The sequence below is a fragment of the Equus quagga genome, chromosome 22 (genome assembly GCF_021613505.1).
Source record: "Equus quagga isolate Etosha38 chromosome 22, UCLA_HA_Equagga_1.0, whole genome shotgun sequence".
Lineage (NCBI taxonomy): Eukaryota > Metazoa > Chordata > Mammalia > Perissodactyla > Equidae > Equus > Equus quagga.
The window spans coordinates 24,622,604-24,640,397 of NC_060288.1; the positions used below are offsets into that span (position 1 = coordinate 24,622,604).

General features: G+C 41.6%; 1 protein-coding gene across 7 annotated transcripts in view; it reads right to left on the reverse strand.

Annotated features, from left to right (window-relative positions):
* The window catches only part of STOX2 (storkhead box 2), a 213,388-nt gene that overhangs the window by 151,523 nt on the left and 44,071 nt on the right, over positions 1 to 17,794 (reverse strand). Inside the window, exon 1 of one of the 7 annotated variants that reach the window (XM_046648508.1) lies at positions 3,243 to 3,573. The exons of 4 other annotated variants lie outside the window; for them this stretch is intronic. The gene's annotated coding sequence lies outside the window, so the exon portion shown is untranslated. 2 more of the 7 variants (XM_046648509.1, XM_046648510.1) reach the window with 2 other exon arrangements.

Sequence of the window (17,794 nt, forward strand, 5' to 3'; positions counted from 1 at the left end):
GTGACCACTGTGGCCGAGAGTTAGAGCAGACAGCACTGGAAAAACGGTCATCAATTACAAGGAGACTGATGCTTCGGGGGAGAATAATTTGAGGAAGAAAACAAAATGAGTGAGAGCAGCAGTCTTCCAAGCTGTGGGCTGAAGAGCTAAAACAACACAGCTCAAGGAGAAGCTGAGTCAGGGCAGAACTTCAGAATCAGAGAAGGAGACCGCAGAGGTTAGTATACAGGAGGCAGAGTCGAGGACGCGGCAGCAGGAGCTGGCTTGGATGGGAAGGCCTCATGGGAGGCACCAGGATTCCCCTTGAGAAGGAAGAGGAAGATCGTTTGATCTCCGTGTCCTCTAAACCGCGGGAGCCCTCCCCGCCTACACCACAGCATTTAGCTCTGATCATACCCTCCTCTCACACACGGCTGCTTCCCAGGTCCTCTCTCCTCCTTTAGATGGCCTACACCAAAACTTCGGGGCTTTCCACAGTAAACTCTCCATAAGATTTGGTAGGTGACTGCTTAAATCCCATAGGATAGGTGCCAAAGAGAATGCAGCTACAGACATGAATACACAGGCAATACCTTTTAAACAGACACTACTGCAAAAAACACTATTTCTAAAGTGACACCTTGACATCTTCCTTCCCTTCCTCCCTAACAGCGAAACACCCCATTATACTTGGGCAAGGGAGTTATCATCCCCCAGGATCCATGCCAGCTAATCGCAAGGCGACATTCACGTGCGCCATCCTACCATTAGCTGCAAGTCTGCTGGGGACAGACGGTTGACAGCAGCAGCAGCTTTAGTCAAGGCGTTTGCAGGCGGATCCCTGGGCTGTCCTTCTGTTGAATGGAGACTATCTCCATGACTGGCCTGTTTGGGATCCCAGGGTGTACACTTAGGGCATTTCTGTGAGAGGTACATGCCTGTGGCAAGACTCCACAGAAACCACTCAGGGAGCCCCCAGCAAGGCCAGGAATGAAACCCTAGATCGGAAGCTGACTCAGAACAGACCTGCCAAGGCAGCTGCTGGCTTCAGCTAAGCTTGCCCTGCTCCTGACCCACACTGGAGCAGCTGAGACCAGAGCATTCCCAGAATTTGTGCGAGGAACTCAAGATTCCTATCAAGCTGGCACCACTAGGCAGCTAAAATGCCGAATGCCACTTCGAAAAGAAGGCAGGATGGAGGCGAGGGGCCCGCATTTGCCCTCCATCCGCACACGTCCAGACAAATCATTAACATTCCTCCACACGTAATTCCAACCATACATTCTGCTGAATAAAAGTCTGTTGCTGGCTCACACGTATTTTGCAACAGGAGAAATCAACTAGGCCCATTTAGCACTTTTGCTCTTAAGTTTGAAGATGCTTACATACACATAAAAAGTATATTACAAACACATTCATAATAAACTTTACCAATGATTTTCCCACACTGAGATATTTTCAAAATGTACACTAAACATATGACCATTAGTTTTTCTTCAATAATGAGCTTAGGTTTCCAAGTGACTCTTGCCATACGTTACACTTTCCAGCAAGAAAAAGTGAACATGTGGAAATTATATGAACGTTTTAGGACACTGGGGTCCATTTAATATATTGAAGCAATAATTTATCAAATAGGACCCAAGAGTCCAGACAGCCTCTCGGCCCCTTTCACATATGCTAAATTACTCCCCCAAGACTAGCCTATGAACTAAGAATCTGCATCATTAATTAAAGAAATGGAATGGGCTGTGCTAACATGACAGAGCAACCTGCAGGACGTGAGGCTTGAACGCACGCTTCAACTGCAAAGAGAACAGTTGAGACGAGTACTTTTCAGAATTAAACACTTGTGTACGATTTAACTTGCTTTGCTAACCTAGTGTTAAACAAGTGTGGAAATTAACTATTCCCACCCTTCCTCATTTTAATTTGGCCAAATGCTCTCTATTAGATTATTCTGTGAACTTTAAGTTACCAAAGAAAAAAATTGGGGTGAAGACTTTCTTGCTAAACATTTCAATTTCAGGGCTTGCAAGGAAAGAACAACTCTATCCACGGAATGTTTCATATCCAGCAGACGAGTCTAAGTATAAAGATCTAAGATTTTAATGTTGCCAAACTAGCCAAGAATTGCCAAGCACTACACTAAATTCATATGCACATTAAAAAAAAATACTCCATTTATAAACAATCTTCCATATGCGTTGGATAGAAAAAGCACTAAGTGACAATTAGTTGGCTGACTTCTGCAATCTGTCATTAATTGCTATTTTCAAGTTAAAATGATCCCATTAAATTTTATTTCCAGTGCTCTATATCAAACCCATTTATAAGAAAGTTTCTATTTCTCCATGAGATGTCAAATAATTTACCTAATGGTCCCATTTATAGAGGATTAACTCTTTTAAGATAAATGGGTCTCTTATTCACTGCTTATTATTTTAAAACATACATTCACTTTTTATAAAAAAGAATGAGCTCATCTCCCCACTTCCCATCCCATCCCATGCCCCCACCCTCACCCCGTGAATCTAGTTTTTCAAGGGCTAGAGTTTATAAGTTTAGGTCTAAGATGTCTGAACAAATATAAGTCCTGAATGAAGTACACACACGATCTAAAACTTTTGTTTTATGTTTAGTCTCTAAATAGGTCTCAGCTGTAAGGAATCTAGCTGTTGGCTCAAATTATAATGTCAATCAAACACAGGGCAAAAAAACCAATCTAAAGATATTTAATGCCGGCTCATCCTAAAGTATATTCTTTTGCATGATTAATAGAAAAGTCTAAGGTCAGTGATCTATAAGAGTGATGAACCAATTCATTATTCCAAACACTTAAATGTGTTTCAGGACGACCTTCCCATAAGTTTCTGGAAAGAACACAAAAACACATAGTATAAGAACAATCTGAAATTGGAGAGTAATTTACAAATAATTCTACATTTACAGAGGAATCAGGAAAGCATGAAGGCCTGGTATAGTAAAAGTTTACAGCAATGGTATCTCCCACAGAAGGCACACCGATAACTCCTCCTGACGTTCCAGACTTTAGACAAATGAACTATTAGGCCCCTGTCGCCAGAAAAAAATTGTCCGGTTTTATGAAGTTTTGTATTGAAACATTGAGACCAGTTTCTGAGTTTCTTCCATCTAACAACATACCCCAGAGTTCAATATACTTACTCTCCAGTCTGGGTCCTGGCTTTCTGGTTTTGCAAGGGGTCTGCAAAATGTACAGATGGTAATAATGTGTGGCTTACTTCAAATCCTGACGACTGCTGTTTTCATTCTCTTGATTTCCTCCGGTGCCAAGGAAGTCGTTCCAGGCCAGAGTCACCGCATGTTAAGTGAAACTGCTGTCAACGTTTTCTAATATTCAGCATAGCAGGTTTCCTGATAGCTAACTCCAGCATTAAAGATAGCCATGCTCTGTATAGTTTTCAATCCTCTTTTTCCTTTTTCCCTCCATGGAAGGGTGCCGGGCTCGCCCTAAACAGCCCAGAGATTGAAAGCTGTATGTTTCCAGACCGTATTAAAATAAATGCTCATGCAATTCATTTCCACCTTCAGACGTTTGTTCCCTCGCCTGGTTTCTCCGGCGGCGGTGTTAATTTTCCCACACTCTCCTGTAATGGTGAAGGGCTTGTCTGGGCAGGTAAGATAACACTTGGGCAGGAGATTAAAAGCCCACACTGAAGTCATTAAGTACCTACAGGGCTGGGCCCTGAATCCACTCAGCACCGTCTCCAAAGACCGTCACCTTGACTGGAACAGCAACCGGAAAAGCCTCCCAGCTAAGACCATCTCGTTCCGGCGTTCCCAGGCCCTTGAATCACCTTATTTCATATAACAAAACAGTACTTCCACTTAGAGGCCAGAACAAGGAGGAAATGCCTTCCTTTCATGTCTTTCCACCTCGAATTACGTGGACGGTGAGCCACTATTAAGGTCTGGAACTAGGGTGGCCGTAAGTCCTGCTTGGCCCAGTGCGTAACAGACCCAGTGCACAACTATTCCTAACGCTGCCTTCCACTTTCCAAAAGTGCCCTGGTTCCATCAATACTTGGTTACCTCCTATACAGCTTTGATCTCAGTCCTGGAAAGTCCTTTACATTTGCCATGTGCGTTTGAAAAACCCCTACTCCCAAAATCACAGGTTCAAATGACAATTTAGCCATTCTGACTGTTAAGAACTTATACCTTGCTCCTATACATTACACTTAGGCACTCCTACACCAACATATGAAACCATTAATTTTATTATGTATGTTTTAATTATTCTTCTTTTTCTTATTAAAATAAATCTTTAAAATCCTACCTTTAATTGAATACAAAAAAAAACGAATACTGGGGCTGGCCCGGTAGCTCAGTTAAGTTGTCACATTCTGCTTTGGCGGCCCAGGGTTTGCCGGTTCGGATTCCAGGTGCAGACATGGCACCGCCTGGCACGCCATGCTGTGGTAGGTGTCCCACATATAAAGTAGAGGAAGATGGGCACGGATGTGAGCTCAGGGCCAGTCTTCCTCAGCAAAAACAGGAGGATTGGCAGCAGATGTTAGCTCAGGGCTAATCTTCCTCAAAAAAAAAAAAGAATCCTTCATGGCTTAAAAAAAATGCTCCTTCCAAGGTACACACTGTGGTCAGATTGCTCAATCTAGAATAATTTTGAAGTAGGTATGATAAGACAGCGTCTCCCTTTACCCCACTTGCTGCACAAAATGAAGGAAACAGTAGCAACATATTCTTCTTTTGACATTTCTTAAAGAAATCTCCCTAAGGAATATTGTGGATTATCCATAAATAACAATGACTATAAATGGAAATTATAAAGAATAATAAACACAAACCCATGTCTTGGGGATGCGGAAGATGGTATTCTTCATTTTTTGGTTTTTTGTTTGTCCATCTAAATAAACATTTTAGGTGTAAGAAAATGCAGATATTTGGGGAAATTGGGTATAACTGAAAACATAAGGAAAGAAGAACCAACCAGAAATAAGAGGGATGGGGAAAAAGAATTCATAGGGAAATAAAATGGATAGGAAGTAAATATAAGCATTTGAGGGAACGGCTTCTGCTTTGAGGCTCATAAACAGAAACCACGTGCTGAGCTCTTCCTCCATGGCCCCTCTACCCAATCGCTTTCCATCCTCACCTTGCTGTGGCCGACTCTAGCTTTTATTTCTAGCCGTACTCTCTCTCCCAAGCCCAGTGTCATATAATCAATTACTAACATCCTTACCTACATGTCTATATACGGCTCAGACTCAAGGGTTTTTAGCTTCAACAATTATTGCGGCTTCAACATTCCATATTTTTGACGAGGCCAGCCACCTAAGCTCAAACTCCAACATTGTCTTCCTCTTGCCAAGTCCTGTGAATGCAATCTCCAAAACACTTATTGTATCTATCCCCTGTGAAGCTACATCCGTTCTTCTCCCTCCCCAACGGGGACCACCTGATCCCCATCTGTAGTCGACTTGGCCTAATCTTCAACTCCCATGACCAACCCCATCCTGAGGCACGGGACCTTTAATTTAACCTGAGCCAGCTCCACACTGGGGTCCTACATCAGGGAGCACTGGTTGCTTGTCCCTCCCTAAAGTCCCCATTTTAATCAAAGAACTCCTGGTTCCTTAATCTCAGCCTGCCTCCAAGCCTCAAATAACAGGGTTTCACCTCTAAGCCTCGCTCCCAAACTCCTGTTTTGGTAACCGCCCAGTAAATCTGCTCCTCCTGGGTCTGGGCCTCTTGCCAGTTTCCCAAGTTGGCTGGAAAAGCTCTTTCCCCGTCTCCAGTTCAATGCTTGGAATCTCCTGGCTCTGCCACTCTGTGTTCTTACCCAGAGTTAACTAGTGTCCGAGAGCCTGGAGATCGCCACACCCATCAGAAACTGCTTGCTAGCCCTAAATGTAACATAAACTCCCACCAGGCAAAAACCAGAGCTAGAACCAGGCCCTCGGCAGAATTCTGTCTGCTCCATCTGGGCCCTGACATGGCCTCTGGGCTCCTGTTCCAGCTTTGGACACACCACCGGCTTGGCTTTACTCTGGCTCTGAGTTGACACTTCTGGTTTTACCCCTCCTATATGACTATTTGGACATTTTGTATTTCTGATGCTTATCTCTAACCCCCCCTATTTCTAGCCCCAATAATGATGACAGCTTGCTCCAATGTGAGCATAGATTAAGACAGCAGGCACCCCCCACCCTCATCTGCCATTTCTCCTAGTTTCTGCCTACGGCCGCCACTGTCTGTTACCTACCTAAGAGCTATCCTCCTTTTTTTCTCCTGGTTAACAGAACCCTGATCCTCTGATCTCTTGAAGGACAGGCCCTTCTTCAGCCCTAAGGCAAGAATCACAACTTGTCATGGTAACCTCATTTCTTTTGGCCAGTGACTGATATGAGTGGGCATGTGACCTACTCAGGGCTAATATAAGAAATTTTCTGAGGAGGGTTTTCTGTCCCAGCTTTAAACAAAGCACCAGGAAAAGGCCTTGTGCCAATTCTCTGCCTTGAATGCACAGGAGATATATGGAGCTGCAGCAGCCATCTTAAGATCAAAAGGCAACAACAGAGGATATAGCAGCCACTATTCTAATGACAGTGAAAGAAAAAGGCAGATAGGGCTTGAATTCTTGACAGCATCATTGGGCTATTTCTCCAGCCTCTGCCAGTCCATCCCAGGTTTCTCGTCATGTGAGTCAAAAAATTCCTATCTGTCTGAGCCAGTACTAGTCAAGTTTTATGTTATAGGCAGCCAACACTACTTTCCTAATAGAACAGACACATGAACTACAACACTTTCTAGGAACACTGTACTGTGTTTTCACGCCTGAAGTTGGATCGGTCAATATCCCCCATTTCCTTCTCCCTTCTTTTCGTTCAGTCTCTCTCCCATCCAATTCACTTAATACCCAAGGTAGTAAGGTAGCATTTTGCACTTTAGCTCACACATATGTTTTCTTTTATATATACAATATTTTTAAAGCACATGTGCATAGAGTGACATCAGCGAAAATAGTGGAGGAGGGAATTCCATGGGCCAGTCTCTCCACAAAACAGCTAATAAACCAGCCAAAACTGTCAGAATCAACTTTATCTGAAATCTGGAAACTTGTTAAAGGTTTACATCAATCGGGCAAACACATAATCAAGGAAAAGGTGGCTAAATATCAGTAGGAGAGATTTGTGGCATTTTAATTTACCCTGGCCCTATGCACCCCCTGCCCAGCTCAACAGTGATCTTGAAGATGGCAACCCCCTTCCCTGGTATGGGTTCCTGGTGCCAGAAGAAGCAGAGCAGACTTTGTTGTCAAATGATTATGGTTCTTTGTTTTGAAATGCCTAGTGGCTCCCTGAAGCATTGGTGCAAAGGGCTTACCTTTATTTCACCTAATTCAGAGTACTTCCTGGGTGAAGAGGTGAGTACCCAAGAGGCATTTGTCAAAATGCTTAAAGGCAAAGGAACTACCTGCTGCCACTTGGGGCAAGGGATGCTGTTTGGCACACACAACAGACCAACCAAAAAGCCTTGGAGGAAAGGCTGGCAGTGAGATACTTTGGGAAATAAGAACTTTGAAAAGCCTTCACATATTCCTGGGAATCTAGAAGCTAATACACATGCCCAGGGTAGGATATATGCTCAGAAAAGACCTGAGAAGACTCTAATCTCTCACTTCCAGCTGACTTTCAGGCTCTGCATAACCAGGAAGTGAATGCTAAGGCAGAGTTGTTAACTGCGTGGCTGAGTGTTGAAGGCATGCCCCAACACACACAGCCTAGTGGCTCTCTGATTCTTTTCTTTTTTTTCTTTCTTCCTTCCTCTTCCTCCTCCTCCTCCCCCACCCCTTCCCTCCACTTCTCCCTCCTCCTCCTTCTTTTCCTTCTTCTTGTTTAAGATGTATAAGGAAATATCTGTCAAATCACTAGCAGGTCACTAAGCCAACCAAAGACTTCAGTGACCATACATGACCAGGAATACAGACTTCACAAAATCAGTTCAGAAAACTCACTAAACAAACTAACAAAAGCAATCACATAAGGCAAGAACAATAGGCCTTGGGAAGGAGGGAGAATCTGATTTCCACAGTAGACTCATTAGAGTATTTAAAACATCCAGTTTTCAACAAAAATTACAAGACATGCAAACATAAAAGAAAGTATGGCCCATACACAGGGAATAAAGAAATTAATAGGAACTATCTCTGAGGAAGCACAGATATTACTTACTACACAAAGACTTCAAATCAACACTTTAAATATGCTCAAAAAACTAAAGGAAACCAAGCACAATGAACTAAAGGAAACCATGAAAACAATGTCTCACCAAATAAAGAACATCAATAAACAAAATCATAGAAAAAAAACAAGTAGAAATTCTGGAGTTGAGAAATAGAACAGCTGAACTGAGGTGTTCAACAGCAGATTCAAGCAGACATAAGAAAGAACGAGTGAACGTCAAGACAGGTCAATTGAGATTACCCAATCTTAGCAGCAGAAAGAAAAAAGAATGCAGACAAATGAACGAACCTAAGAGACATATGGGACACCATTAAGCATACAACATATGCTTAACAGGAGTCCCAGAAAGAGAGGTGAGAAAGGAGCATAAAGAACATGTGAAGAAATAATGGCCGAAACATTAATCTAGATATCCAAGAAGCTCAACAAACTCCAAGCATGATAAACTCAAAAAGGTCCACACTGAGACATACTGTAATCAAAGTACTGAAAAACAAAGAACGAATTATGACAGCAGCAAGACAGCAAAGACTTGTCACGACAAGGAATCCACTATAAGATTAACAGCTGATTTCTCATCAGAAACCTGGAGGCCTGGAGACAGTGGAACTTCATTCTAAGGGCTAAAAGAAAAAAAAAAGCTAGCAACTAAGAATTCTATATTCAGCAAAACTATCCTTCAGAAATGAAGGAGAAATTAAGACACTGCCAGATAAATAAGAAACTGGGAGAGTCTGTCACTAGTAACCCACCCTACAAGAAATGCTACAGGAAGTCCTTTACACTAAAATAAAGGACACTAGCAATAACTTGATCCACAGGAAGAAATATAAACACTCGCAAAGGTAATAACATAGGTAAATACAAAGGCCAGTATTAATGTATATTTATTTATTTCCTTTTTTCTATATTATTTAAGAGACAACTACATAAAATAATAATTATAAATCTACACTGATGGACACACAGGGTATAAAGATGTAATTTGTGACAATAGAGCACATATGCACAAGAGAACAGTAAAGCTGCAGAATGGTGAGAGGTTGCATTTCTAAAGCACCGAATGGAAACAATCCCCTAGAGAAGACATCCTCTCTTGTTGCCACATCCTTCTGCACTTTGCTTGTTACCTGCTTGGTCTTTACAGGCATTTGGGTTTGCAACTCCTGTGTTTAAAACTACTGCCAGATAGTCACACTTCTGCTTATAAACCTCAAACGGTTCTCAATTTCCTAGCGAATAAAATTCAAACCTCCTGATCTGGCATCAAATACATGGAATAGGTGTCTCTTTTCCATCTTTTTGGCCTTATTGCTACTAATTCTGTGCAGCACATTCTACACTCAAGACAAACTGAACTATTGAGTTTTCCCATTTCCAATCTCCCGGTGCCCATTCCCCACCTGACTGAAGCTTTACTAAAGCCTCTCCAGGTCTGGATGGAATGACTTCCCCAGCTCTGTAACTGTAAAGTCCATCCAGCCTGATTCCAGAGACATTTCCTTATCCATTCCCCTCCCAGAAGCCAGCTCTCCCTCTCCTGGACTCCTGCACCATGTTAGCTGTACTTCTCTGCTGGTGTGTATTACTTTCTATTTTGTGTTTAGCTAAGGTGGACATTTCTCATTGTTCTTTTCAGGTTATCAAAGAGTCATCTCTGTAGCTTGGAAAAATCACCTGATTAGGAATATAAGGAACTGCATTAGAGACAGCCTTGCGTAAACTATGATGTTTTCTACATGTCAGTTTCATCACTAGAAAAATGAACCAATATCTGCTCACAAGATCCTTGTGGGAATTTAATGGTGTTATTCGCACTCTGTAAAGTTCTGTGCACTGCGAAGTAACATTTTAGCCTGGGGTCGGCGTCCATACTTTAGTCACACTTATATGTCTAACAAAATACTTGAGACATAACAGGTGAGGGCTCTCTAAGTTCTTGTAGGATGAAAGAACATGCTAACTCTGTGGTGAGATGAAGCTGGATGATTTAAAACAATTTACAAGCATTTTTATTAATGATCTTTAGCATCCTACCCACAATCTCTACCAGAGGTAAGCAATATAAGATTTTTTTTTACTGGATGCAATTAAATGACTCACCTTGAGTTTTCACACAAGCAATGCTTATGTTACTACTAACATGACTTTTTTCATATTCCTCAAGGTAAAAATTCTCTGAACTCAGGGCTATTTTTCACATTTAATAATCAAATTGTTAAAAGTGAGAGAAGGAAAACTGACTGCATCAGGTATAGCAAAAGTATACCTAGTTTTTATTTTAAAAGACGGAAGATTTTTTAATACAAAAAGATTGTTTAAGTGAGTAAAACCACTGAATTTATAATAAAATAAAGCAATTGCTCATCTTGGTTTCTCTCACCTACAAATGTCAGACAACCTAAAGAGGGAAAAGAGTTCGCAGGTTTGTTTTTGTGGGAAATCAACTGTTGCTTTCCTGAAGATATTTCTCAGCACCAGAATATTCAGCTGGACCAAGGGAACTCCCTAAGAAGAGTCTGAGGAAAAAATAATGGCTGCCATCCTAATAACGACTTGTGACAGTGTGTCTCTTTTTCAGAGATTTATATTCCGGAATACCAACAAATATAAACTCATTAAATGGAATAATGATTTTGTTTTTATTAAAAAAAACCTACTAAACTTTTTAGATTAGAAATTGGAACTGGGTATAGATGAGATTAAAGAACTAAACAATTTCTCCCCCAAATTTTATAACTATACTATGTAAAATTGACTATATAGAAAGATATTAACTGAGTAAAACCCAAAGTACAGAACTACGAGTCAACTGTAATTACAATTACTAGACAAAACATTGGCATATGAAAAAGAGAACGTGGAATAAATGGATTATGGAACTATGGATGACTTTTTTCCTTTTTGAAATTTTCTCTCATGTTATTACCTTATAGTAACTAAAATTCAAAGGAGATAAGAAAATCTAGGGTTTTTGTTTTGTTTGCTAAAACCAGAAAAAAACAAAAAACTTTGAAGCATTCAAGTTAGTGCATTCTGTCTCTGATTTTGAATACAAGCAATACGAATATATTTGTAGGGGACCTTTAGGAAAATTACTTTTCTTCTGCTAACGTCATAAATAGTTCTTACAGTTTACTTGCACTGTTATTCCCTAAATTGTCTCTAAAATTTAAATTTAAGAAGTGTGAAAATAACTGACAAATTATGTTCTGTGTTTTTTAATTTGGACAGGAAAATTCCTTAGTGCCAAGTTTGGAAACGACCAAGAATTCTTGGTTTTGAAGTAAAAGTCCAAATAGAACAGTGAGTAATTAATCTTTTCTTTTGCTTTCTAATATTGGTGCTTTTCTATTTAAGGAAAGGATCATAAGTTGTTTTTTTTTAATAATCCTCTCTAAGCAGCATTTGCTTTCTACAAATAAAAGAAACATGTACATTGATTATTTTAACATGTTGCCTTTATTTAATTTTCAGGTGGACAATCCTGACAAGTCAGTCCCTAAACATCTCCGCTGCTTCTGCTCCCTCACTATCCTCAAGAAACTAGAAAAGTAAGAAGATTTTAGCCACTGGACCACAACATTAACGCCCTGCCATATTTTGACATCACTTAACGTTTAGTGGTTTCAAATGCATCTTTACTCTCACAGCTAAACATAAAACAAACGGCTAAAATAGTCACAGATACCTTTTTTTAAATCCGAAAGCCATCCAAGACCTTCCTACTCTATGAATTACACACTTCTTCATCACCGATATTTATACACTTTGCCCATTTGTACACTTGGCTTTGGCTATCGGCTGTCAAGTTCTCTTTATTTTCCACATGAAGTGAGATATTTAAAAATATCTGTTAATAATTCTGAAAGAATTCTCTTGCAATATTAAGACAGAGAGAGCTCCATAATGCTACTAAATAGTTGACATCAATGGGTATTGATGTGCTGAGGTGGAATTCACTTTTATACCTACTTTTTACTTAAAATTTTGGCATTCCCGAAATTTTAAATACTTGAAAATCCACCAAGACTTTGGCCAAAGGAGTTGCTTACGCTTTCTTAAGCAGTTATCTCAATTTGTCAATGAGACTATGGAGAAACTGGAATTATTACACGACAACAGAAGTTCCATGAGGGCAAGAACCTTTGTGATTCTGTTCGGTGCTCCATCTCCACCTCACAGTATAGTGCCTGGTATACAGTTGGCACTCAATAAGTGTTTGTCACGTATTTGTTGAATTCGTAGAACTGAATCACAAAAAGATTCAACATAGCAGTCAAAGAGTTGCCAATAGAAATGTGATCAATTTTGCTGTCAATAACAAAAAAATTATTTCCCATGATTACTTTCTAAAGCTGACTCTCTTAAACTCTGAGGCTCTTTTATAGAGCCAGACAGAGCATCATTTAATCAGTGTAGGATAGCTCACCTTGCCGACATACAGGGGTCGTTGCAAAGCACAACTCTTAGATAGTAGGATCCACTTAGTAACTTGTCATTTAACTACACTTAGTGACAACCTATGCACCTGTCGAAGCAGATGCCTCTCCAAGAGGTGAATGATGGCTCTCTTTACCTCGGTAGAAAAACACTCAGGACACGTGAGCCCTTCAACAGCCTTCTTATTTATAATTAGGGGTACTCTCTATGCTCACAACATCACTGGTGTCATTAGATTCTATAAATATAAATGCATCTCCTCTGCCTTTCTTTTTAGTTTCTGCACTCATTCCTTGCAACTCCTATTTTAAACAGTCCTAAGACATTTGTTCAGAGTCCCGAAGTCTTCAAATGGCTCAAGGAAATGGCCTCACCTGGTATTACAGATTCTCCGCCCCTGACCCCAGCGGACCACAGATGTACCTCGCCTTCCTTCCCTCAAGTTATTTTCCAGGGTTGACCTGGCTATCTAAAGAAAATTAGCTGACATTTCTTTGTTTGGGGTAAAATTTAAATGAAATGAGTGAGGAAATCTAATGTAATGTTGGGTGAGGAATAACTCTCTTCCTGGAGACCCTTCACCCTTTTGCACTGCCTGTCCCGAGATTTCAGTCCTCACTACCACCCGGCCCCGTGCCCTCCCATGGGTCTGACCTCATCTGTATCCCAAGGTGGACACAGACCTCAGCCCTGTCCTTGAAACAGACCTCAGGCTCCTTTTCCTCATGCTTCTCTCAGGCTGGAAGGCCACTTTCCTCCCCTCCAACTACCCTCACTTTCCCACCCCTGGGGTATATATACCATCCATCTCCAGTCTCGGGCGTCTTCACTAGCTGCTCCAGCCACAGTCATCTTTCCCCGCTCTGAACTCCCATAACACTCACCCACTAGGCTGCGTCCTGCCCCTCCTGGGTGGGGAGGGGCACCTTACTCCAGCTTCAACCAAAACATTCCCTGGCTCATTTGTTTTATATATTAGGTTCCAGGTAAGTTTTCATTTGAAGAAAAGACTCTGTCCTTAAAAAATAAAAATATAAACTTCAGAAACCACTGGTATACAGCGCTAATTTTGGTAAACAATTGGTTACTACATGATTTCATATTTAGTCCTGTCTTGCAAACTACATCAAGAGGCTCTTGGAGGGCAGAACGCATCTTATTTTTTGTAGGTAGCCCCCGTGGGATGTAGCATAATGCTATGTACATGGTGTTCTATAAAATGTAGCTGAGTAAACGAATTTTAATGTAAAAATTAGAATATATAATACAGACACTTCCTGTAAAAATGAATCTTATGGGACACCGGGAATTTCTATATGTTACTTTGGTTGGTTGTTAGTTACATGAGTGTATATAAAATATTAAATAAGCAACTGTAGCCGAGAATGACACACACATATATATATACACACACACATATATATACATATACATATACATTAATCATTGACCTCACACTAAAGGTTAGTGCACTTTATGTGCTTTACTGTATTATATTAGCCCTCAATTTATAAGTAAATTAATACAACTAGAAAGTAAGAAAAAATGTATTTACTCAACAGGCATTAATGGAGTCCACGTTATATTCTCAGCTCCGGGCAAGGCACTGTGCTCCACATTCATTCACCAGCCAGTCATTGCTGTGACTATACACCAGGCACTGGGCATACATCTATGAGATTCACATGGTCCCTCTCCTCAGAGGTTACAATCACACGGGGAGGGCAAACTATTAAATAAGCAGTTGTAGCCGAGAATGATAAACATGCCCTAAACCTGTAAAGTGAAACAAGCATCTAATTTGACAACTGGCGGATATTTAAATGCCAGTTTTCACAATGTGAATGGAGAAGCCCAGATACAGGCAGTCACTTCCTTCTGTGGCAAGCCTCCGGCTCACCTGGTGACTTCATCTGGCTCCAGCACAATCTGGCACCTCCGCAGCAGGCGGGAATGGACAGGTGTGGACTCGGCTGCTCAGGGTGGCTTGGTCCCACACACCTGGCTCACTGGCCAGTCCTGGGGCCTTTTGGTCTCCTTTGACCCCCTGGGTCACTTATTCTGGCACCACATGGAAGGAGATGATGGGAAGGAAGAAGAAAGTGAACTGCCTTTTATTGAACCTACTCCGTGCCAGTTACTCCACTAAGAAATGCGTAAACCATTCTCTTCAATCCTCAAACTTTTGTCAGATTCTATCATTCTGGTTTGCTGCATAAGGAAAATGAAGATTACAGAGGATAAGTAGCAGGGAGTGACAGGGCTGAAATCAAAATCCGGATCTGGGGACCAGGACTGGAGCTCCCTTAAGGCTCCTCCCTTAGGAAGTTTAAGCAACTCTTGAGGACTCATGTCAACCCTTTTTACAGACCTAGAGCCTCTCAGAGAATGGGAAGGCTGCATGCAGTCCAGCTTCCCAGCTCATGGAAACCCAGGAGACCAGCATTTCCCTTTGTCTTTCCCCATAACAAGCTGAGCTGTAGGAGCCAGCTGGCCATCCCAGGGTTCAGACACCCATATTCCTAGCCTTGATGAGATAAACACACAACCCAAAGGAAGTAGTTTTACAAATACAATTCCAAAACTCCAAACACTATAAAAAGCTCCAACCTAGTAAAATAATTTTATTTCATAAATGCAAAGATATTCTTGAGATAAAAGTCTTATAAGAGAACTGAAAGTTATCTTGAATATCTGCTATTAGAAAATGATTTATTCATTTCTTGCCTTTTTAAAAATTTTCTATCAACCATTTTGTTGTTTTGCTCTCCTATGCAAGTTTCTGTCTCAAGCAGCATTTCAAGGAAACAAAATTTAAATTTTAAAATACTTTAGTTTAGAGAAATCTGGCCAGGGCATCAAAGAATCAGTTTTAATTTCCTAGCCAATATAAGTTTGTCCCTAACGTCCTAGAGAATTTAGCGTCAAATGACTACAATAGAAATGGTGACACTTTTCTAGAAGAAGGAAAAAGGACTTACCCCCCAAATTTCCCCAACACTTAAGCTGAGACACAAAATAGCAAGATCAAATGTGACAGAGCTGGCAGGACACGGGAAGCCGCAACAGGAAACTGTTATCCAGCCTCAAAGATAAGGTTTAGACAAGTGCTTCTCAACAACCCAGGAGGTTGTAGGAAGTAACATGATGTGACAATTACACAGGACTTGAGTTTTAAGCCTGGGTTCAATCTCCGCTCTGTCACTAACTTGCGACGTGGTCTTAAGCAAGTCTGCCCAACTCCCCACATTTCTGGTCTGGATCTCTACAGGGGGATCACACCATAACATCACTGGCCAAGTGACTTGACGGGGTTGCTGTGAACAGCCAATGACACAGTAATTATGAAACACACACACACTACACAACTGCCAACAGGCATTACTATTATGGAAATACAGCCTTGACCTTGGGCTGGTTGGATAGGAGAATATATGACAAGTCCTAAGAGGCATAATTCTGCCTGGGTATTTACTGCAGAAGAAGGACATTTCAGGGGAGCAATCTGCTGAGTTCTTCTGTGTCTTCTCCTTTCCAACCCCTCTTCCAGTCTCTAAAACCTACAGCTCGGCTCAGAGAGAGACAAATTGGGATTTGACTTTTTGGTGACAGATGATGTGGAGTCTTGGCAAGAATTTTCTAACCCTCTGAGAGTATTCATTTCAATTTTGCTCTTCTCAAGAAAAAGGAAATTGGAGAGTGTTATGGAAGCATGTTTGAGTTCCCTCAAAATTCATGTGTTGAAGTCCTAACTCCCAATGTGATGGTATCTGGAGATGTGGGTGATGGGGGGTCATGAGAGCAGGGCCCCAATAACGGAATTAGTGTCCTTGTAAGAAGAAGAACAGAGACCAGAGCTTCTCTCTCCTGCCATGGGAGGACACCAGGAGATGGTGGACATCTGCAAGCCAGGAAAAGCGCTCTCACGAGGATACGAATCTGCCCGCACCCTGATCTTGGACTTTCCAGCCTCCAGACCTGTGAGAAATAAATTCCTGTTGTTTAAGCCACCCAATCTATGATATTTTGTTATGGCAGCTCGAGTAGACTAATACAAAGATGAGAAAACAGTAATACAAATGATTTTTTAAAGCTTTAACATAGCCATTGTTAACAGGGGAAATTCAAAGGGGAGGAGCTTGGCATTTATGGGTGGCCCACGACACGCCATGAGCTTTTCCCACTCTCTATCTGCCACTCAGTGAGTGCTTACCAAGGGCATTGCAAACATCATCTCATGTAACCCTCACAGCTATTTCATGACGTAGTAGTGTCATCTTCTCCACTTGACAAATGGAAAAACCGAGGAGGAGCGGCTTCGGGCACGTGCTCAGAGTCCTGCCAGTGTTGAGTTGCAGAGATCTGAGTCACCTCTGCCTGGGGGAGGGGAGGGTGAAATGCCTACCCCTGCTGGCATCTCTGAGAACGTCGTGAAACTCAGGAGGTGGATACCCGCGCTGTCACCACTTTATAGACAAAGGCACTGAGACTCAGGAGCCGCACATGAGAACTGAGCATGCGCCGTGTCAGAAAGAGCCGCACGTGGGAACTGAGCATGCGCCGTGATGGCGTTCCTCTCGTCATCCCAGACGCAGCCCTCTGGTTTCTTCCTACCTGGAGCCACATCCGACTCCTCTCCATCTCCCTAGCCCCCACCTTACTTCAAACCACTCTTAGCTGGACCTTGCAACCGCTGCCTCACTGGTCTCTCTCTCAATCTGCTTTCCATCCCATCTATTTCTCAAACTATACAACCAGAGCGATCTTTATCAAATGCACACAAATGGAGGTGTCAGCCCTGCCTCATCTATCTTAATGTTTCCTCAAAGTCACAAGGAGAAGATTCAAATACTTTATAATGCAAGGCATAAGACAGTGTTTATCAAACTGGGTATCATGACCCATTATGAATCATAAAATCAAATTTCATTGGTGGGCAGTTAGCATTAATGGAAGAAAAGAAGGAAGAGAAGAGAAGACAAAATGTTGGAATATACTGCATGTATTAAGAGCATTATTTTTGTTTTCAGCTACATATGTCCTACGGCATGTGTGCTCTGGGTCACAAAGCATGTCTGTGTGTGTGTGTGCTCATCCACAGTGGACGGTGTTTTTCTTTCTTT